At 44.7% G+C, this 23467-nt stretch overlaps 1 protein-coding gene across 2 annotated transcripts in view; it reads left to right on the forward strand.

Moving 5' to 3' along the window:
- Nucleotides 1-23467, forward strand: part of TJP2 (tight junction protein 2) — a 300601-nt gene that overhangs the window by 79158 nt on the left and 197976 nt on the right. The window lies entirely within an intron of this gene.

The following is a 23467-nucleotide window of genomic DNA, read 5'->3' on the forward strand; positions in this document are numbered from 1 at the left end:
GATCCTACAGGAGGTGTGCAGGGCAGCAGCCTGGGTCCAGGGCAGTGTATGGGTCCTGGGCACCACATGGTCCATATGTCCCTGATCAGCTGATCCAAGATCCTACAGGAGGTGTGCAGGGCAGCAGCCTGGGTCCAGGGCAGTGTATGGGTCCTGGGCACCATATGGTCCATATGTGCCTGATCAGCTGGTCCAAGATCCTACAGGAGGTGTGCAGGGCAGCAGCCTGGGTCCAGGGCAGTGTATGGGTCCTGGGCAACACATGGTCCATATGTGCCTGATCTGCTGATCCAAGATCCTACAGGAGGTGTGCAGGGCAGCAGCCTGGGGCTAGGGCAGTGTATGGGTCCAGGGCAGTGTATGGGTCCTGGGCAACACATGGTCCATATGTGCCTGATCTGCTGATCCAAGATCCTACAGGAGGTGTGCAGGGCAGCAGCCTGGGGCTAGGGCAGTGTATGGGTCCTGGGCAACACATGGTCCATATGTGCCTGATCAGCTGGTCCAAGATCCTACAGGAGGTGTGCAGGGCAGCAGCCTGGGGCTAGGGCAGTGTATGGGTCCAGGGCAGTGTATGGGTCCTGGGCACCACATGGTCCATATGTGCCTGATCTGCTGATCCAAGATCCTACAGGAGGTGTGCAGGGCAGCAGCCTGGGTCCAGGGCAGTGTATGGGTCCTGGACACCACATGGTCCAGATGTACCGGATCAGCTGGTCCAAGATCCTAGAGGAGGTGTGCAGGACAGCAACCTGGGGCTAGGGCAGTGTATGGGTCCTGGACACCACATGGTCCAGATGTACCGGATCAGCTGGTCCAAGATCCTACAGGAGGTGTGCAGGGCAGCAGCCTGGGTCCAGGGCAGTGTATGGGTCCTGGACACCACATGGTCCAGATGTACCGGATCAGCTGGTCCAAGATCCTAGAGGAGGTGTGCAGGACAGCAACCTGGGGCTAGGGCAGTGTATGAGTCCTGGGCACCACATGGTCCAGATATGTTTGATATTATCAGCATGTCCAAGATCCTACAGGAGGTCTGTGGGGCACCAGCCTGGGGCTGAGGGCAGTATATGGATCCTGGGCACCACATGGTCCAGATGTGCCGGATCAGCTGGTCTAAGCTAACTGAGAAAATCATCGATGCCCTGTGAAAGGAAAATCAAATTTCTGCCCCCATTAGGCTATGTTCACACAGTGCATCTTTAGATGCGTTTTTATGTATTTTTGAGGTCACAAAGATGCACCTAAATGCATGCATTTCCTTCTATCATTATTATTCTTATTGTTATTCTCCCAGCAAAGTCTGAGATTTCTATTTTGCCTTCCACACTAGGCATCTTTTTTTGGCGGCATCTTGGCTGCGTTTTTGAAGATGGAGCATGTCCAATTCTATTTGCGTTTTTGAGCCTTTCCGCTATGTGCCACAGTGTGTGTGGGGGTGGGGGGGGTTTGGGGTTCCAGCACAAAAAAGCATGTCTTGGCAGGAAAAAAAGCTGTTTTTTTTTTCGTGCTTATTGTTTGTGCTTTTTTTTTTTCATGCTTCTTATCTATTGAGAGGGGGGAGGAGCAGAAACAATTGACACATTGCTTCTTTTTTCAGCAACAAAAAAAAGCAAGGAGAAAAGAAGCAACGTGGGCACAGCAAGTCATGATTCTCATAGACTTTGCTGGGATGCGTTTTCCTTGCTTTTTTATTATTTTTTTTAATAATAAAGCAAGGAAAACGCATTTTTAAGCATGAAAAAAGCCCTGTGGACACAAGGCTCCATTCAATAGATTTGAGTAAAACAAAAAAACTAATTGAGCAAAATGCTGTAAAAACGTTTCCAAAATGCATTTTTGGTGCATTTTTGCCGCGGGTGTGTTTTTGGGGCCAAAAATGCTGCATCTTTGTGGTTAAGAAAATATGCAGTGTGTGAGCCTAGCCTTCTATTACTCTGAGTACTAATAAGCTTAAAATTCAATGTGATGCCACTGTAATACCCTGTGGGTTTTCTCTTTGCCAACTTGCTGGTTGCAATGCAGCCTTGCCATGTAGCAGTAGTATAGCACAATCTTTGGAGGTGTGACCTGTGAGGCTTCCAAAGTCTCCTTGCAGCTTGACTCTTGAGCATTAAGGAATTTAATTGAATTTTGGCCTGGCAGGAGGAGGTAAATAGCTTTGTTTGGATAGAGCTATTTGACACTATACCAGGTATTTATTGTGTAAGATACTAAGTGCCCTGCGTTTACCAGTGATTAAGAGTTGTGTACCTTGCTAGCAGAATACACTGCCCTATGGACTCATGAGAGCAACACCAGCGATAGAGCAAATTATTGGCAAGTAAGCCATGATTCTGCTTTGGTTTCCCTCCCCATATCTCATTATAGCTGACAGTTACTAGCTTGTCTACTCTGAGAGTCCCAACACCCAATTTCTACTGTCATTCCACCCTTTAGCTGTTTTCTTGTATTTGGGCAGCAAGCACAATATTCTAGCACTGCTAGCAAGTAGTCCGTGTCTTTAGGCTATGTATATTCACACAAGGACCATTTTTTGCAGAATTTTTTGTGGCTGTATTATTCATGGCCCATTGAAACTCGTACTGTTTCATGTGCAAAATGGACAAGGCTTTGCTGCACGCTCGACTCTTGTGTGTTCAAATGTTCAGTAACACATAAGAACACATTGGAAGTGGGCACAGGCCTTGCTCAAGTTTGTGAGAAGAATTGCACTTTCCTTTTCAAAAGGGGAGAACTACACACCTTGTGCAAATGAAAAGATACTAACATCGTGCAGTAATTCACATGTTACCAGTTTCTTATTGACTATGGTCCAGCCACGCACACAGCTGTATCTGGGACTGTTGTTTTCTTCTGTTACTTTTTTTATTTAGGCCGGATTCACACATGGGTTTCCTGAACCAACTCGACAGTCTCAAAAATGTATATGAGACTTTTAGGTACTGGCCGAGAGCACCAAAAATTTTCCTCATCAATGTGCTATCCATTTTTCAGATGCATGCAAAAACCAATGACGCACTGTAAAAAAAAAACAAAAAAAAACATTTTTGACAAAAAGAAAACGTGTAACTGTAGCCGTAACAGATTGGCACAATATAACAGTACCCTGTACAGCAGGATGTAAAAAAGAACAAATTTTGTTTTTTATAGTTGCACAGGAATTACTGATTAATAGCCTTGGAAAAGCAACAAAACCGTATGAATTTGTAAGGATCTTGCATTGGGCACATAGGGGCCACTGTCAGACAAATGCTCTGCTTTTATTGTTTGTTGTGATGTTAAAGGATATTCCCATATCCAAGATCCCATCCCAATATATAGTAGTAATATAAAAATATTTGCAAATATCTCAAATTAGAAATGTAGTATAGTTCTTGTGATTCAGCCATGTCTCTTACCTCATGTGCAGGGCATTGCAGCTTAGGTGTCCATGGTTACGACCACTAATATAGTTACGGTACATAGTTAGTTGCTAGTAGCTGTAACCATGGATACCTAAGCTCCCTTTATGCCCTGCATATGAGGTAAGCGCCATAGCTAATCAGGAGAAAGATCCTCTGCTCTGTTGATGGGCATTATTGCCAATGTCCTCCTGATTGACAGCCAGTTTCCTGTTGCTTAAGTGCTTGGAGACAGTTGTCGATCAGCATGACATTGGTAGGCCCTCCCAGGCTGGAAGAGGAAGAGCTACTCTACTGATGGGAATCAGTTATCCCTCAAGAGTGGTCCATGACCGCTCTGAGCCTACATGTTGTTTAATGGGCAGGTATTTAGTAACTACCTTCCTGTTAGTTTTTAGGCCCGTAGTAAATAAATAAAATAATCCTGGACAACCCCTTTAATGTATTCACTAAACACTAATGTATTAAATGCTATCCAGATGATTAGCATACAGTGCAGATGTTTAGTCTTCTCCACCCAAATGGGAAAGTATTAATGCTTGAGAAAAACTGTGCAATGAAAGATTTGGTATTCCCATCTTAAAGATCCTATCCCAATATGTAGTAGGTGTAGTAATAATATTAAATAATATTGTAAAAACCTCCAATTAGAAATGTTTAGTTCTCCTGTTATAGCCATGTCTCTTACCTCATGTGCAGGGCATTGCATCTCAGGTACCCATGGTTGCAACCACTCAAATATTGAGTTAGTTGCTCGTGTTTCATAGCCATAGACATCTAAGCTACTGTAATCCATACGAGGTGGCAAGGCTGATCAGGAGAACTATACTTACACCCATTTCATCTGATCCATCACAACTTCTCTGGATTGGGAGTCTGATATTGGACATGCTTCTTTTGTTGAACCTTTCAGGGATGACTCAGAGGCCCCCATATACAGATGACTTTTTGGCAATATCATTGGGTTTAGCTGATGCTAGTCTAATACAGTTAGGTCCAGAAATATTTGGACAGTGACACAAGTTTTGTTATTTTAGCTGTTTACAAAAACATGTTCAGAAATACAATTCTATATATAATATGGGCTGAAAGTGCACACTCCCAGCTGCAATATGAGAGTTTTCACATCCAAATCGGAGAAAGGGTTTAGGAATCATAGCTCTGTAATGCATAGCCTCCTCTTTTTCAAGGGACCAAAAGTAATTGGACAAGGGACTCTAAGGGCTGCAATTAACTCTGAAGGCGTCTCCCTCGTTAACCTGTAATCAATGAAGTAGTTAAAAGGTCTGGGGTTGATTACAGGTGTGTGGTTTTGCATTTGGAAGCTGTTGCTGTGACCAGACAGCATGCGGTCTAAGGAACTCTCAATTGAGGTGAAGCAGAACATCCTGAGGCTGAAAAAAAAGAAAAAATCCATCAGAGAGATAGCAGACATGCTTGGAGTAGCAAAATCAACAGTCGGGTACATTCTGAGAAAAAAGGAATTGACTGGTGAGCTTGGGAACTCAAAAAGGCCTGGGCGTCCACGGATAACAACAGTGGTGGATGATCACCGCATACTTTCTTTGGTGAAGAAGAACCTGTTCACAACATCAACTGAAGTCCAGAACACTCTCAGTGAAGTAGGTGTATCTGTCTCTAAGTCAACAGTAAAGAGAAGACTCCATGAAAGTAAATACAAAGGGTTCACATCTAGATGCAAACCATTCATCAATTCCAAAAATAGACAGGCCAGAGTTAATTTTGCTGAAAAACACCTCATGAAGCCAGCTCAGTTCTGGAAAAGTATTCTATGGACAGATGAGACCAAGATCAACCTGTACCAGAATGATGGGAAGAAAAAAGTTTGGAGAAGAAAGGGAACGGCACATGATCCAAGGCACACCACATCCTCTGTAAAACATGGTGGAGGCAACGTGATGGCATGGGCATGCATGGCTTTCAATGGCACTGGGTCACTTGTGTTTATTGATGACATAACAGCAGACAAGAGTAGCCGGATGAATTCTGAAGTGTACCGGGATATACTTTCAGCCCAGATTCAGCCAAATGCCGCAAAGTTGATCGGACGGCGCTTCATAGTACAGATGGACAATGACCCCAAGCATACAGCCAAAGCTACCCAGGAGTTCATGAGTGCAAAAAAGTGGAACATTCTGCAATGGCCAAGTCAATCATCAGATCTTAACCCAATTGAGCATGCATTTCACTTGCTCAAATCCAGACTTAAGACGGAAAGACCCACAAACAAGCAAGACCTGAAGGCTGCGGCTGTAAAGGCCTGGCAAAGCATTAAGAAGGAGGAAACCCAGCGTTTGGTGATGTGCGTGGGTTCCAGACTTAAGGCAGTGATTGCCTCCAAAGGATTCGCAACAAAATATTGAAAATAAAAATATTTTGTTTGGGTTTTGTTTATTTGTCCAATTACTTTTGACCTCCTAAAATGTGGAGTGTTTGTAAAGAAATGTGTACAATTCCTACAATTTCTATCAGATATTTTTGTTCAAACCTTCAAATTAAACGTTACAATCTGCACTTGAATTCTGTTGTAGAGATTTCATTTCAAATCCAATGTGGTGGCATGCAGAGCCCAGCTCGCGAAAATTGTGTCACTGTCCAAATATTTCTGGACCTAACTGTATGTATTGGGCTTTTGAAGAGAACCAATTATCAGGCCAAAAGTTGCCAGTTTTTGCTCTCTTACACTACTGATGCTCCTTCGAGAGCTTTTTTTTTTTTTTTTTTTTTTTTTCTTAACCCACCATAAGGTTCCAGAGCTATGGGCCTTTTTAGTTATTATTGTATTTTATAGTCTTTAGTAAGGGGGTGCAGGTCACTGGGTAATTATGTAGAGCAGCCTAAAGACACATCCCCAGAGAATCCTGTGAGACGCCCTCTAAATAACACGTGCTAATCTTGATATATCTATGCTTTCTCCACATACGGAGCAGGATGGCTCAAGGTAGATTTTGGGAGGTTATCTATATTTTTTTTTTTCTTTCGCCTTCTGTTGATTAAAGCATGGCTATATCCATTTTTATCTTACTAGCTATTGATCTCGTTCTCTGTCCGGGTGTCGAGCATTTTTATTGGCACATTTTTAATTTTATTGAAGCATTAGCTGAAAACTAATTGTATTTGTTGCGCAGTATTTTTTTGATTATAAAGTCTGTGGTCTTTGTTGGTGTGGGACTTTGTGGTTCGGGCCTTCTTTATCTATTCCTCCCCTGTTTTGCTTTCCTCCCCTTTATTTAAATTTTATGCCGTGGCCACCACCATTATTCCTATGGCCGGCGCGTGCACAGTGCTACGTTCACGTTGTAGTTGAATCATTCAATAAAATGATGCCAGGTTCAGTCAGTGCACATACTGCCAACTCCTACGCCATTTTATTCGAGACACTGTCTCTGTGAATATTATCTGAGACAAACTAGTGACTGATAATATTCGCAGAGGCAGCGTCTTCAATTAAATGGCATCAGAGCGTCATTTTATTGAAGAGTTCAACTACAACGTGAACGTGCACTTTGCACACGCCGGCCATCCCGGCTCCGGAAAGACGGACTCGTTTTAGTATTATTTTATTGATAATGGTCTAGCTGTCCATAGCATCCAATCAGAGTTCAGCTGTCACATTACCTCAGCAGCTTCAATGATGAAAGCTGCATCTGGTTGCTATAGGCAACCAGCACCAGCACGATCTGACTGTGAGGCAATACTCATAAATGAGGCCCCAATTACTTCTGCAGTGGCTTTAGGCAACCAGAACAACCTTACTGTGAGGCAATACTCATAAATGAGGCCCCAATTACTTATGCAGTGGCTTTAGGCAACCAGAACAACCTTACTGTGAGGCAATACTCATAAATGAGGCCCCAATTACTTATGCAGTGGCTTTAGGCAACTAGAACAACCTTACTGTGAGGCAATACTCATAAATGAGGCCCCAATTACTTATGCAGTGGCTTTAGGCAACCAGAACAACCTTACTGTGAGGCAATACTCATAAATGAGGCCCCAATTACTTATGCAGTGGCTTTAGGCAACCAGAACAACCTTACTGTGAGGCAATACTCATAAATGAGGCCCCAATTACTTATGCAGTGGCTTTAGGCAACCAGAACAACCTTACTGTGAGGTAATACTTATAAATGAGGCCCTCGTTACCTCTGCTGTGGCTGATTTTTTGTTGTTTAATAGTCCCTTTGACCAATGGTTCGATCCCGCTGGACAGAATGACACATTCATCATTATATAGTGAAAATGATACATATATGCATTCATAGGTTACAGTTTTATATTATGAATTTTTGTGTGTGTCATTATATACTATAGTTTATGGCCTGCATTTTCCTCATACATGACATGTTTACATACACCGTTTGAAGAGTCAGCAGATTTGATATTAACTATGAGCTTTTATTGGTTTCCAGTGTAGGGCAGTCTGGTGTATAAAAAGGTTGTGGATCTCATGGAATGTTTTTGGAATCCTGGCGAGATGCAAACCTTTCCTTTTTGGAGTTTGACAATCCGGACTGTCACACACAGTCACTCGGCCACAAATAATTATTCAGTGATGACACTCAGTGCCAACTCATAACCCAAGCATTATCTATATATGGCAATGATGACTTCATTTTATAATGAATAATGACTTCTCCTGTCACTGTTATTTCCATGATTGAGGCTGAAGGAGACAATTGCTTTTTAAATTTCCTTTTAGCATAATAATTGGATTGGTAAAATGTTCTGTTTCTCCTTGTATATGTGAATGTAACATGTTACTGCTTCCATTTCTTTAGTGTATATACTTAGACGTGTAACATGAATTATGCAGAGTCTTTGAGACTGCAGGGGGAGATTCTTTTCACGGCATTGCAGTATCAGGGATCAGTCTGTTGTCAGTCATGACTGGGTAAGGGTACTTTCACACTTGCGTTATTTTCCTTCCGTTACAATCCGCCCTTTTGGGAAACAGCGGAATCCGTTAACGGATTCCGCTGTTTCCCATAGACTTGTATGGTTGACGGATTGTACCAAAAGGAGCTGCGTTGCTTCCGCTGGGCGACGCTCCGTTGCTTCCGCCCAGCGGGAGGAACGCAGCATGTAACGTTATTTTGAGCAGCGGAATCCTCTGGATTTCACTGCGCATGCTCTTTTTTTTTTTTTTTTTTTTTTTTTTTTTTTTTTTTTTTTTTTAAATCAAACTTTATTTTGGCTCGCGGTGGCCGAACGTTCAGCTGAGCGCCCGGCCGTCGGCAAGCGACAGCGCTCAGCTGAATGACCGGCCACCAGCATGCCCGGCCGCCGGCAAGTCACAGCGCTCAGCTGAGCGCCCGCCCGCCGGCATGCCCGGGCGCCGGCAAGTGACAGCGATCAGCTGATCACCCGGCGGCCGGCTGCAGGGAGCGATCAGCTGATCACCCGGCAGCCGGCTGCAGGGAGCGATCAGCTGATCAGCCGGCTGCAGGGAGCGATCAGCTGATCACCCGGCAGCCGGGAGCGATCAGCTGATCACCCGGCAGCCGGCTGCAGGGAGCGATCAGCTGATCACCCGGCAGCCGGGAGCGATCAGCTGATCACCCGGCGGGCGGGAGCGATCAGCTGATCACCCGGCGGCCGGCTACTGGGAGCAATCAGCTGATCACCCGGCGGCCGGCTGCAGGGAACGATCAGCTGATCGTTCACTATAGTCTGCCGCTGGTAAAACCGGGAAAAAAAAAAAAAAAAAAATCAAAACGAATTGCGTTGTTTTGCAGCATCCGTTGCATCCGTTGTGTCACTATATGCAACACATCCGTTGCATCCGTTACACAACGCAATGCAACGGATACCGTTCAACGCAAGTGTGAAAGTAGCCTAAGTCATTAGTTGGCCTCTGTTTTGTTCTCTGAAGCATATTTGGAATTATGGATACATGGCTTTCATACAAGGAGGGCAAACTAATGCTGATATATAAATGGTGCGCATGGAGCTCCGTTTACACAACAAGGATTACATTTCAATTGTACGACATTACATGTCATGTTGATTGGTTGCTCAAATTAAATATATGGCAGCTATATGGTGTTTTCTTAACTCGCAAATCTCCTCCACAAGTTTATCATATGTACATTAAGGCTATGTGCCCACGTGTGCGTATTGCATGCAGTTACGCTGCGTTCTGCACTGCAGCATAACTGCATGCGTCCTGCGTCCCCAGCACAATCTATGAAGATTGTGCATAATCCATGCGCACGTTGCGTTTTAGAACGCAGCAATTTGCATGCTGCCAAATCGCTGCATTCTAAAAAGCAATATGTCACTAAGGCTGTGTGCCCACGTTGCGTTGTGTCCCTGCAGAAATTTCTGCAGCGATTTGACAGTACATGTGCGCTTCAAATCGCTGTAGAAACACTGCTTAATGAATGCAGTGAAAAAGCCGATTTCATGCGCTCTGGATGCAGCCCCCACCATAGACAGAGCAGGACCTGCATCCAAAGCGCACGGAATAAGGCGCCATTCACACTTCCGTGTTTTCAGTATGTGTTGTGGTCATTTGCACCTGTACTAGAGACATGTTCACATGCATACTCATTAAAATCTGTGTTTGATTTGTATGGCCAAATTTGAAAAGATCTGGGCCGCGTGGATAGACGACTCCGGTCTGGCATCTAGGGACTTATTTAGGTTCCAATTGGGCTTGTTTTAAGCCATGGTATAAATAACTGAAATGTTGTATGGATGCGGGAACTGTAACTTCCTTCTATGGACTCATTGCTTACTTTTATCTAACTTTTGGCATACATGATGTTAACCGGAATGAGAATGTTGATGATTCTGGTCCTCTCGTATACCCTTGGACATTGTATTTTCTAAAGAGAACTGCGACATCTATTCATCATACATGGTGAACAGTCAAATACGTGTTTTTTTTTTTTTTTTTAATTTTATTTTCACTTGGGGGAGGGAGGGATTGGGATTTTGGGGTTATGTTGACCCCGATTTTGTCTGATTTATGTATTGTATAAAATCTTTAATAAAAACATTTTGGTTTAAAAAAAAAAAAAAAAAGAAAAATCTGATATTCACACCTTCGTGTTTTCATACATGCCATGTGTCTCCGTGATCCACACTGAAACATGCCTATTTTTTAGCTTCAGGAAGTCTATGAGTCCTTCAAAAACACATACAGCACACAGATGTGAAAAAAAAAAAAAAAAAAATTATTGTGCTTTTGACACCATTTTCTAAAACCCTTAGCGTTGTCATTTTTCAGGATCTGTGTCTCAGTGATGCCTTATTTTTTGCGTCTTGAGCTGTCGTTTTTAATTGTACTATTTTTGAGAAGATTCGATGTTTTCATCGCCTGTTATTACATTTTAAGGCCTGTTTCAGAAGTCCGTGAAAAAGACGTTTTTCACTGATGTGTAAAAAAAACTCATATGGTTCTCCGTGTGCCGTGATTCACAGCACACGTGGGTTGCCCATGTGCAATACATGATCCGTACTTCGTGATTGCACATAGACGTATACTCACCTGCTTCTGCTATCCATAGTGCTGAACTCTCCAGCTCTGCAGCATCCGGCCCCCGCTATCTCACCTCTGCAGCTACTTCCAGGTCAGCTCCGGCTGCATACATGAATATGCATGCCATAATGAGCCGGCCAGGAAGCTGCAGAGAGCAGAGGCTGCACAGAGCAACGCTGCAGAAGGTGAGTTGAAAATGTTTTTTTATTTTCAATGTACGTTTTTTTCCAGACCATAGTGTGGTCTGTGGGACATCAGTGATACCAGAAAAAAGGACCTGTCTCCGTGCGGCAATCACGGACACGTGTGTATGCTGCCCGGAGACACGGTCAGTGAAAAATCACTGATCTGTGTGCAGACCCATTGATTATAATGCGTCTGCGTATGTTCGTTATTCTGGTACATAGAAAAAAGGCATATACGTACCAGAATCACTGACGTCTGAAATAATGACGTCCTAATACAGCAACCGAAAAACTGTATTTCTGGTGTTTTGATATTTTTTTTTTTCTCACTATGCCCTTTACAGATCAGATTAATTTTATATTTTCCTTGAGCGGGCATTTTTGATCACAGTGATACCAAATATGTGTATTTTTTTTTTTTCCCAAGAGGGCAAAAAGTATCTGATTTGAACTTTTTTTTTTTTTTTTTTTAGTTTATTTAACTAGTCTCCCTAGGGACTTTATGCCTGCACTGTCTGATCTGTTCTGATAATCAGAGCAGTGCTTCAGCATCGCTCTGATAATCAGAAATGCTTTTCTCCTATGAGTGACTGCGTTCTGCCGGCATTCATAGGAGTCATGACAGCGACAGGGGTCATCATGTGGCTCCTTGCTGTTATGGTAACCCATTGGTGCTCTGTGATTGCAGGAGTGCTGATGGCGGCAGGGAACAGCTTGTTAGATCGCGCTGTGAGAGTTTAACAGCGCGACCTAATGGGTTAATAGGCCTAGGTGGATTACATGTCTGCTGATCAGATCAGCAAGCATGTGCGGTGAATAATGTGGACTCGCCAAGTGAGCCCGCATTAAAGGGACAGGCATGTCCAAAGATAGATACATTTTATTTATTTATTATATATATATATATATATATATATATATATATATATATATATATCAGTCATAATAATATAATCAATATATATAATACAATATACTGATTGTATGTCCTTTTGTCTTGAAGGGGTTACAGTACTAAGGGCTCATTCACATGGCCGTTCCGTTTTGTCCCTGTCAGTTCCTGTTTTTTTGCGGACCCACGGACAGGTCTATCTTTTCGTTTAATATTTCTTTATTGTTTTCAAGAAAAATTATATAACAAAGCATGAATATATATAATTTTGTAGTGCCCGGTTTTACAGAATATGGAAAAGTTGCAGTTTGGTCTGGGCATTTAAATCTTATACAGCATATACTACAGTGAACTTTATCGTAGGTCTTACAAGAAAAATTCTTCATAACATCCTTAATGACCTCTTATCCCAAGTATATATCGTTTATCTTTTGTTCTATTTAATATGTAGATGCCAATATCATTCTGTATAATCTTGCCATATATTTCAACAAGTAAACCTATGTACACTAATTAGATAAGCAAGAGAAGGAAAAGAGGGGAAAGAAAGAAAAGCAAGGGATGAAAGGAGAAGAAGAGGGAGAAAGAGAAGAGAGAAGGAAAACACGAGAAAGAGAGAAGGGGAGATTCTGTAGGGTTCTGTAACGTGGCACCATGCCATCCTCCCATCAGGAGGGCCACTTCGCCCCGCCAAACATCAGTGTGGCAGCGTGCCCGTGTGTAACCAGGATTGGAATTGTTGTGTTTCTCTGAATTGAAGCCACGGATACCAGGTGGAAAAGCATAGTGAGTCTCTCCCTTCATCAAATGCTCTTATCTCTTCCAAACGTCTCAGGGCATCCATAGCCCCCACCCAGTCTGCTCTTCTCAATGTATAGGTGGACCTCCAATGTTTCGGTATGATCTGTCTCATTGAGATCATGAAGTATGAGAGCAGACCTCTCTTCGCCTTAGAGATTGCCCCCCCGTACATTGAGAAGAGTGCCACTTCCGGCGAGGGTGTCACTTCCACTTGATGTAAATGATTATAGAGAGCAAAGACGTCTTCCCATAATCCCTGGATCCCTGGACAAGACCACCAAACATGCAGCATTGTGCCCACCGAGGTCTGACACCTCCAGCAAGTGTCTGAGACCTCTGGAAACATTCTGTGGAGCCTGGCGGGTGTCCTGTACCACCGTGCGAGGATTTTATAGTTGAGTTCCTGCATTCTACATGAGATGGTGGATTTGTGTGTTAGGTTAAATGACTTATACCACTGTTCTTTGGAAAAAGTCTTTCTCAGTTCTGACTGCCATTGCCCTACATACTCGGGCAGGTCCCCCCCGTCCCTCCAGACACTGTTATGTTGTAGATTATCGAGACTGTGTGGGGAGGTGTTTCTCGAAGGAAACATAGTCTGTCAAATGGAGTCAAGTCCTTATGCATCTCAGATCTCGGAGACAGAGAGTCTACAAAGCTACGTAGTTGTAAGTATTGAAACCAATGACTTGGCTCTCTTGGCCGGTCATCTAGCGAGGACAACAGTGGTCTGCAACCCTGTTGAGTAATGACATCTTTAACACGTGGGATCCCTCCCGTTGGCATTGAAATCAAGCTGGGACGGATTTCGTGAAGCCAGCATTGGAATGCAGGGTTGCCCACCAGTGGTGTCATAGGGCCCGGTTCCCCTGTCAGCCTATATCGCCTATTGGCCCTCCTCCATGCAGTAGCCAGAGACAAGAGAATCGGGGAAATTGCCATGGTCTCCAAGTTGATTCTAGATGATAACCAGAAGATTCCCTGCGTCATGGTTGCGTGTAGATCACATTCAATCTCTACCCACAATTTTCTGTCCCTGTTATGGAGGAGGTCCAGTATGCAATTGCCCACCGATGCCGCATGGTACGCTTTAAAATCAGGTAGCCCCACCCCTCCACCCCAGCGAGACCTGTTCAACATGGAGTATTTCAGTCGGGGTCTGGTACCTCGCCATACAAAATTGCTGATCATCTTTTTTAACTTGAGGAAGAAGTTTTCTCCTAGATTCAATGGGATTGTTTGGAACATATATAGTATTTTGGGTAGAACATCCATTTTAATTGTATTGACTCTGCCAAACCACGAGATGGGGAGGTTATGCCAAGCCGTGAGGTCTTTTTGTATGTTTTTTAAAAGGTCTGGAAAATTATGTTCATATAGGTCTTGGTGTTTAGAAGGTATCTTGATCCCCAAATATTTTATGCAATTGCTGTTCCACTTAAAGGGAAAAACGGGTTTGAGGGCATCCTCTTCCACCGACGGTAGCGATACGTTTAGGATCTCTGTTTTTTGTAGGTTTACTTTAAAGTTGGAGAGTCCACCAAAAGTCTCAAACTCCTGTAGTATGGCGGGTAAGCTAATCCTTGGTTGTGTCACATATATCAGGAGGTCATCTGCAAACAGTGCCAGTTTATGAGACGTTGGTCCTATCTGTAACCCCTTTATCGAGGGGTTTTTCCTAAGCGCGTTTGCCAGGGATTCCATTACCAAAATGTATAGGTATGGTGATAGAGGGCATCCCTGTCTGGTGCCATTTCCAATATTGAATGGGGTTGACAGGCGTCCGTTCACACCCACTTGTGCCGTTGGTTCACAGTATAGGGCCTTTACCCATTGTAGTAAGCGCGAACGGACGCCAATTGCCTGCAGCGTGGCTTCTAAAAAGGCCCAATGGACTCTGTCAAATGCTTTTTCGGCATCGACTGTCAAGAGGCACATTGGGGTTTGCCGTTGTCGGGCTTGGGCTACCAAAGACAGGGTTCTGATTGTATTATCACGCGCCTCCCTCCCTGGAACAAATCCTACCTGGTCTTTGTGTATCAGCTTGGCAGGTCTATCTTTTCAATGTCTTTTGTGTAGGATTGGATGGCACATAGAAGAACTTCCGTATGCATCCGATCCTACAAAAAACCCCACATCGGATGCCGTATGTCCGTTCCGTTATTATGGAACATGTCCTATTCTGTTCCGTAATAACGGACCGTAACTCAATACAAGTCAACGGAAGCCACACAGAAGAAGTTCCGTGTGACTTCCGTCGGGTGCCCGTGTAGTCTGAGTCCCGCTCCAGCCTCAGCCCCAGCCCCGCGGCTTCCTGCACTGTAGTGTGTCCGCAGCTGCCCGCACAGCAGTGTCAGCAGCTGCGGGGATGACAAGCGTTTCCGTCAGGAGGTTAATAAAGTTCATTACCTGTGGTGATGAAGTCCTGCTCTCCTGACGTCAGCGCTCATCACTGTCTTCCATGCCCGCCGCTTGTCACATCACCTCTTACGGCCTTCCCGAGACTGTGACTAGCGGTAATGTCACGGGCCGCTCTCGATACTTGGTTTGTGAAGGCGGCGGTCATTGAACTCAGTGACAGCGCTGCTGTCAGGAGTTCAGCGATCACCGCAGGTATTCTACCTTGCTAACCTCCTGACAGCAGCACTAGTCATCCCCTGCAGTGACTTGGGCGGACCTATTGATGTTAGCCCAGGTCACTGCACGGCTCTCCCAGCCAATGGGGAACATTCTGTTCTTCATTGACTGGGACATTGACTATGGTATGGCTTGTTGTGGGACCCCCCCCATTTGGATTATACCAGACCTGGATTTGTTTTTCTTTCTAATAAATTGGTGAAAGAGGGAATGTGTTGGGGAGTGTTTTTTCAAATAAAAATGTTTGTCGTCTATTTTTTTTTTTTTTTAAATTACTGACTGGGTTGGTGATGTATCTGATAGACGCCTGACATCACCCAGGGTTTGATGCCAGGTGACATTACACATCTGGTATTAACCCCATATATTACCCTGTTATGATCCGGAACCATGGAAGACCACCACAAATCATTGGTAAAAGGTGACAGCATTGGCAACTAATCTAGCCGCCATCCCCTTACTAACCATCACAACTAGAAGTAGCCGAGGGGTGAACTAACATCCTGTGCACCGCGAACCCAGCTGGAGAACTAACTATCCTAAAGGAAGGAAAGATGAATAACTCTCAGCCTCAGAAAATAAACAAGAATAGCAAGCCCCCCACATTCAAAGACTGTGGTGATATAGGAAAAACACAATACACAGATAGATGACCGGATTAGAAAAACGTGAGGCCCCCACTGACTAAAATAGGAAAGGACAGGAAAGGGACTGATGGTGGCCAGAGAAAAACCCTGCCAAATTCCTGATAGTACAAAAAGGCCCTCAGATCGCACGATCTGAACTCCGTCCTATACCAGGTGCTTCTGTCATACCAATGAACAGAAAACAAGAACCATAACAAATTCAACAAGCCACAAACACATGGACCCAAAGGAGCTATACTCCAAACAGAACTGCAGGGAGTTCCCCAGCCAAGCAACTGAGGGGGAAAATCCCTGCATGCAAATAAACTGAAAACAACCACAGCAAATGACAAAGCCAGATAAGGGCAAAAGAACCAAACAATAAATAAAGAGCAAGCACTTATCTGGGGTAAATATGGTGTGGAGCAGAATAAAGCAGGCTGGTGATACAAAGAACAACTGACATCCGGCATAGCCTGCTATCAGACCAGGATTTAAATAAGCAGTGAGTTAGCAAAGGAAACGCCCTTTGCACAACATACCTGGTCCAAGTCCAAACCATTCCTGGCCACCAAAGGGAGCCTCCCAGCAGCCAAAACATAACTAACATTCACAACATTACCCCATTTGCCACTGCACCAGGGCAACAGGATGAGCTGGGACGAAGCACCAGGATTGGCGCATCTAATGGATGCACCACTTCTGGGGCGGTTGTAGCCTGCTATTTTTAGGCTGGGCAGTGTCCAATAACAGTGGACCTCCCTAGTCTGAGAATACCAGACCACAGCTGTCTGCTTTACCTTGGCTGGTGATCCAATTTGGGGGGGGACCCCGTGTTTTTTGTTTTAAATTATTTAATTTAAAATAACAGCGTGGGGTGCCCTCTGTTTTGGATTACCAGCCAAGGTGAAGCTGCCAGCTGTGGTTTGCAGGCTGCAGCCATCTGCTTTATCCTAGCTGGCTACAAAAGATTGGGGGGATCCCATGTCAATTTTTTTTTTTTTTTGGCTAAATACAAGGCTAAGTACCCTTTAGTGCCACATGAAAGTCACAAAAGGGGTGCCAGCTTAGAATTTGCAGGGATGTGGGTCATTATATAGGTCCTATCTAGCTATCATCCATCTATCCCTCTCTTCGTACATTCATTCATCCCTCCCTCTCTCTGTCTCTATATCTATCCATCTCTATATCTACTCATCTATTTATCTTTCTTGCTGCTTCTGTTTTTTGTGGTCCGCAAAAAAAAATGGAAGGCACACGGACGCCACACAGATGCATCCATTAAAAAAATGGATCGTTTTTTGCGGCCCGCAAAAACGGAACGGTCATGTGAATGTAGCCTTATCCAGTGTTTGTTTGTTTTTGTTTTATTGTCTTGATGGAGTGGAAGTCCCCTCCTCCCTGTCTTATACTCCCCTTCTGGCGGCTTTATCTTCTATCGCCACCGCTACGGTGGGTCTCTGGTGATTTGTGACCTGCTGGCAGCTCCAGAGTTTCATGGATCATGATGGAGATCCCCACTCCATGCTCAATGTTCTGGCTCTCATAAGATGCATTTGGTGCTTGTGACGTAATTTCTGACTTTCGGCCAGTCAGAAGTTAGTCACAAGATGGCGCCGCTGGACTGAAGTGGTGTTTGTAAAAGGTGAAGCCAGAAGGTGAGTTTATGACAGGGGGCTTAGATTTAAAGCGCCACTCCAACGCTGAAGCCAACCTACCCCCGCTGGAGTGGTGCTTTTAAACACAGATGTGTGAATGAGGCCTTTTTACCAGTTAGACGAGTGCTAAGCTGACTATTTCACTGCCACCATCTGTACAATGAATGAGTAAATTCTTATATCAATGAAGCTAAAGGCTGATATATAGACTGGGGAGCAGCAAGGGTTTGGAAGCAACTTGCATGTGATTTTATTATTTTTTTTTATGTTTTTGCAAGATAAATTTATTTAAAAGATATAAATTATAACTTTTTAGTTTCTCTTTAAAGGGAATTTGTCATGTTGTGCATGCAGTCTGATCTGTAGACCGCATGGTATAGAGGAGAAGCTGATCAGAATGATATACAGTACTGTGCAAACGTTTTAAGCAGGTGTGCAAAAAAATCATGCAAAGTAAATATGCTTTCACAAACAAATGTTAATAGTTCATTTTTATCAATTAAAAAATGCAAAGCCAAATAAACAAGAGAAATGTGAATAAAATCAATATTTGGTATGACCACTCTTTTCTTCAAAACATCAGCAATTCTTCTATGTACAGTTGCAAACAGTTTTTGAAGGAACTTGACTGGTTGTTCCAAGCATCTTGGGAATCCTTACCACAAATCCTTCTGTATCTTCATTTACTCCCAGACACACACGGGTGGGTCATTCCATGGTAACTTACGTTACATTCACAAGCCAAAAACAGTTAATAATGGCTACAGACTGTTCTTTGAAGGCAGCACAAAAATGAGTGAATGTATATTGTACATTGAACTATTCTCAATAGATTTCAACACAGTTTAATTTTTCAACAATACAAATTAAATACAAAATACGTTGGGTTTTTTTTGTAACGTAAGTTACCAAGTAATAACATTGTATTTTGTATTTAATTTCTATTGTTGAAAAATTAAACTGTGTTGAAATCTATTGAGAATAGTTCAATGTACAGTATACATTCACTAATTTCTGTGCCTGCCTTCAAAGAACAGTCTGTAGCCATTAGTAACTCAGTTTTTGGCTTGTGAATGTAACGTAAGTTACCATGGAATGACCCAGATGATGTTGCAATAAGGGCTCCATGGGGGTAATAGCTAGAGATGAGCGAACCGGTCGCGGTTCGGTTCGCCGAATGGAGGTCTCGTTTGGTTCGGCGAACCGGTTTGCCGAACCACTCGAACCGCATAGGAAACAATGGGAGGCAATCACAAACACATAAAAACACCTAGAAAACACCCTCAAAGGTGTCCAAAAGGTGACAAACAACACAAACACATGGGAAAGTGACAAGGACATATACTCATGCGAAAACAAAAGAGCTGGACAAGGAAAAAGAGGAGGAGACACAGATATAGGCATGGCACGCCCTTCTAAAATCATGTAAAACACCGCAAGGTTACTCCAAGCGGAGTCTCCTTTTTTTCCAAAAATTGGGCCCCACACACACCCACCCCTTCAGCAGCAGCACTTGTGCCCCAGTTGTACACTTCACAGCTAGATTTGCATCAAGCACATTCAAAAATACGCCATACTTAACCGTCCCCAGGATGACCCTGGGGTAGGTAGCAAAGTATTTCCTGATCCCAGCTCTGTTCATCTTGGATCATTTTTAAAAACACTGTAAGCAAGGGTTACTCCAAGCGGAGTCTCCCTTTTTTCCAAAAATTGGGCCACACACACACCCACCCATTCAGTGGCAGCACTTGTGCCCCAGTTGTACACTTCACAGGTAGATTTGCATCAAGCACATTCCAAATCCACAAGCATTTACTCTCCCCAGGATGACACAGGGGTAGTAAATTCCTTGTGGATCCATGACTTGTTCATTTTGATGAACGTCAGTCTGTCCACATAGTTACTGGACAGACGCGTGCGCTTATCTGTCAGCACACACCCAGCAGCACTGAAGACACGTTCAGAGACAACGCTGGCAGCTGGACACGACAAAATCTCCAAGGCGTAAGTGGAGAGCTCTGGCCATTTTTCAAGATTTGAAGCCCAAAACGAGCAAGGCTCCAGCTGCAAAGTCATGGCATCGATGTTCATTTGGAGATACTCCTGTATCATCCTCTCCAGCCATTGACTATGTGTCAGACTTGTTGTCTCTGGTGGCCTTGCAAAGGATGGTCTAAAAAAATTATGAAAAGATTCAATAAAATTGCTGTTACCAGCACCAGATACGGTGCTACTGGTACGGGTAGACTGTTGAAGATGACGAGATCGTCCCATGTTTGTCAAGTTACAACTGGGAGATTCCCTCCCTGCACCTGCACGGTTGTTTGGTGGAAAAGCCGAGCTAAGATCGAGTAACAGCTTTTGCTGATACTCCTGCATACGTGCGTCCCTTTCTATGGCTGGAATTATGTCACAAAATTTGGACTTGTACCGGGGATTTAATAGTGTGGCAAGCAAGTAGTCATCATCACTTCTAATTTTGACAATACGAGGGTCATGTTGGAGGTAGTGCAGCAAGAAGGCACTCATGTGTCTTGCGCAGCCATGCGGACCAAGTCCACGATGTGTTTGTGGCATAGAGGTGCTAACCGTTCTTTCTTCCTCTGACATCTCCCCCCAACCTCTTTCAACAGAAATTTGACCAAGGTCTCCCTCATCCGCTGAGTCTTCCATTTCCATGGACAGTTCGTCCTCCATTTCTTCATGTTCTCCTGCACCTTCCTCAACATTTCGCCTGCTACCATGCGCCCTTGTTGATCCCTGTCCCCCATGGTCCCACGCCTGCCGCGTTGGTGATGATGAACGTCTGGACCTTGGTGATGTTGTTGTGTCTTGCGCATATGAATCCTCCTGTAGTTCCTCCCCTTCCTGTTGTGCCACCCCCTGACTCCGAATAGTGTTTAGCGTGTGCTCCAGCATGTAAATGACTGAAATTGTCATGCTGATAATGGCATTGTCAGCGCTAAACATTCGTCGCTATGTCGAAACTGTGCAGAAGGGGTGTATAGGTCCTTGATCTGAGACCACTCCATCAGGGTGACCTGCCCCACCTCTGCATCTCGTTGGCCCAGGCTATACGTCATGACGTATTGCACCAGGGTTCGACGGTGCTGCCACAGTCGCTGTAACATGTGGAGAGTCGAATTCCAGCGTGTTGGCACATCGCATTTCAGGCGATGAACCGGCAGGCCAAAAGACTTCTGGAGCGATGCAAGTCGCTCATCAGCGGTGGTTGAACGGCGAAAGTGAGCAGACAGTTTTCCTGCCCTGTTCAGAAGGCCATCTAGGCCGGGATAGTGTGATTTAAAAATTGCTGGACAACAAGGTTCAACACGTGAGCCATACAAGGCAGGTGTGTCACCTTGCCCAGGCGAAGGGCCGCACCCAGGTTTGCAGCATTGTCGCACACGGCCTTACCAGGCTGCAGGTTGAGTGGAGACAACCATTTACCAAACTCAGTCTCCAGAGCTGCCCACAACTCAGCCGCTGTGTGACTCTTAGTTCCAAGACATTTCAAGCTAAAGACCGCCTGATGCTGTTGCGCTCTGCTGCCAGCATAGTAATGAGGGGTGCGTGATTCTTTCTGCGTAGTTAGAACGCTGGTGGCCTGACCAGGCAGGCTTGGGGCGGAGGTGGAGGACCCAGACGAGGTGGAGGAGGCAGAAGCAGTGGCGTAACTTGGACAGACAGAGGATTGACGCATAAGTCGTGTGGACGGCAAGACTTTTGCAGCAGACCCTTCACCATCTATCACCATAGTTACCCAGTGCCCTGTCAGCGACATGTAACGTCCCTGTCCATGCTTACTGGTCCAAGTATCGGTGGTGAAATGCACCCGTTCACACACAGAGTTTCTCAAGGAAGCGGTGATGTTGTGTGCGACATGCTGGTGTAGCGCGGACACACCTTTCTTCGAGAAGTAGTGGCGACTGGGCATCTGGTACTGGGGCACAGCGACAGACATAAGGTCTCTAAAATCCTGTGTGTCCACCAGGCGGAAAGGCAGCATTTCGGTAGCCAAGAGCTTACAGAGAGATAAAGTCAACCTCTTAGCTTTGTCATGGGTCACAGGAAATGATCTTTTATTTCTCCACATCCTAGGGACAGAGATCTGGCTGCTGTGTGTAGACGGTGTTGAGTAGGGTGTCCCTGGAAAAATGCAGGTTTGTGAGGAAAGTGCAGGCGTAGACATGATGTTACCTTCATCCAACGTTGATGCTATCGATGTCTGAGAGAGCTGTACACACGTACTTGTTTCCCCTTCCAAACCAACTGACGACCTACCAAGCAAACTGCCTGTTGCGGTTACAGTGGTGGAAGTTGTGCGTGCAAAACCAGGTGTGACAGCTGTCCCCACAGTCCTAGAAGATGAAGAGCGCGCAAATGCACTGGAAGGGGCAGGCGGTGGATGGTTCGCTCCGCTAGGCCGCATTGCAGCACGGTGAGCTTCCCACTGGGACATATGATATTTATTCATGTGACGATTCATGGAAGAAGTTGTCAAACTGCTGAGGTTTTGCCCTTTTACTAACAGAATCACGACAAATTTTACAGATCACATAATTTGGGTGATCTTTTGCTATGTCAAAAAAAGACCAGGCTATGCAAGGCTTAGCGGCCATGCGACCTGCTGATTCACCCCGACTAGTGCTCAGAGGCACAGTGGTGGCTGAGGATGCAGTTGTAGACGTGCTACCAGTACTCCGACTCTGTCCAGGAAGGCGCAAGGTAACTTCTTCGTCAGTTGCGTCCTCCTCCACCGCCTCTGTTGACCTCCTCTAGTGCCTGACTGTGGGTTGACAGTAGGTGGGATCTAGAACTTCCTCATCAATTGTTGTGTTTGCACTCCCCTCACCCTCAGACCGAGCCTCTTCTTGCCCTGACCGAATATTTAAGTTGTCATCCCAATCTGGTATCTGCGTCCCATCGTCATCAGTATGTTCCTCATTGTCTATTACCACAAGTGTTTCAGTTTGTGAATAAGGGTCAACATTATGCTCAGAAAGTTGGTCCTCACGGCCTGAATCTGATTCACATAGGTTCTGGGCATCACTGCAGACCATTTCCTGGTCTGTAGTCACTGTAGCTTGGGAGCCAAATCATTAATTTATTCAGAAATAGCATCGCACTTGCGTTGCACTCGCACCTAACGTGAACTAAAATCAGCCGAGTTTTTTTCAGCCCAGTCGGACCGATTTTACTCGCATAGATGTGTTTCCAGCCTAATGGAAGTCCAACAGCCACTTTTAGGATGCCACTAAGTTTCCTCAGTGTTTGCTAGTATAATGGCTTAGTAACAATGAGTTTGAGTGTGCAAAGGGCAGGAGGGTACAGTGGCAGGGTTGTGGGTCTGGGTAGAGGAAAGGAAGCCTCCCTTTCTATCCCTCCTAATGGGGAAATGCAGCGAGGAACTCCCTGACCTTAGCTACACAGACGCTGTTATCTGTAGCTGTTAAAATCTCTTTCCACGGACCTGACTGTCACCTATGGCTCTGAGCCTGCTGTTATTAGCCCTTACAAGAGCTGAAAGAAACTTCTAACCCTATTCTGTATAGCGCTGTGTATAGAGCGTACACAGCAGTATCGGAGACAGGAGCTACGCCAGCGGTGACTGACACCCAGACCCAGAAGAGATAATGGTGTCCTGACGGGCAGATACCCGTTTTTTATAATGCAGGGACATGTGACATGGACATCCTATCACACATGCCGTTGCTTCTCTGGCTAAAAGTCCACTTAGCTGTGTGTGTGTGT

This window comes from Anomaloglossus baeobatrachus, chromosome 1 (genome assembly GCF_048569485.1).
Source record: "Anomaloglossus baeobatrachus isolate aAnoBae1 chromosome 1, aAnoBae1.hap1, whole genome shotgun sequence".
NCBI classification, from domain to species: Eukaryota; Metazoa; Chordata; class Amphibia; order Anura; family Aromobatidae; genus Anomaloglossus; species Anomaloglossus baeobatrachus.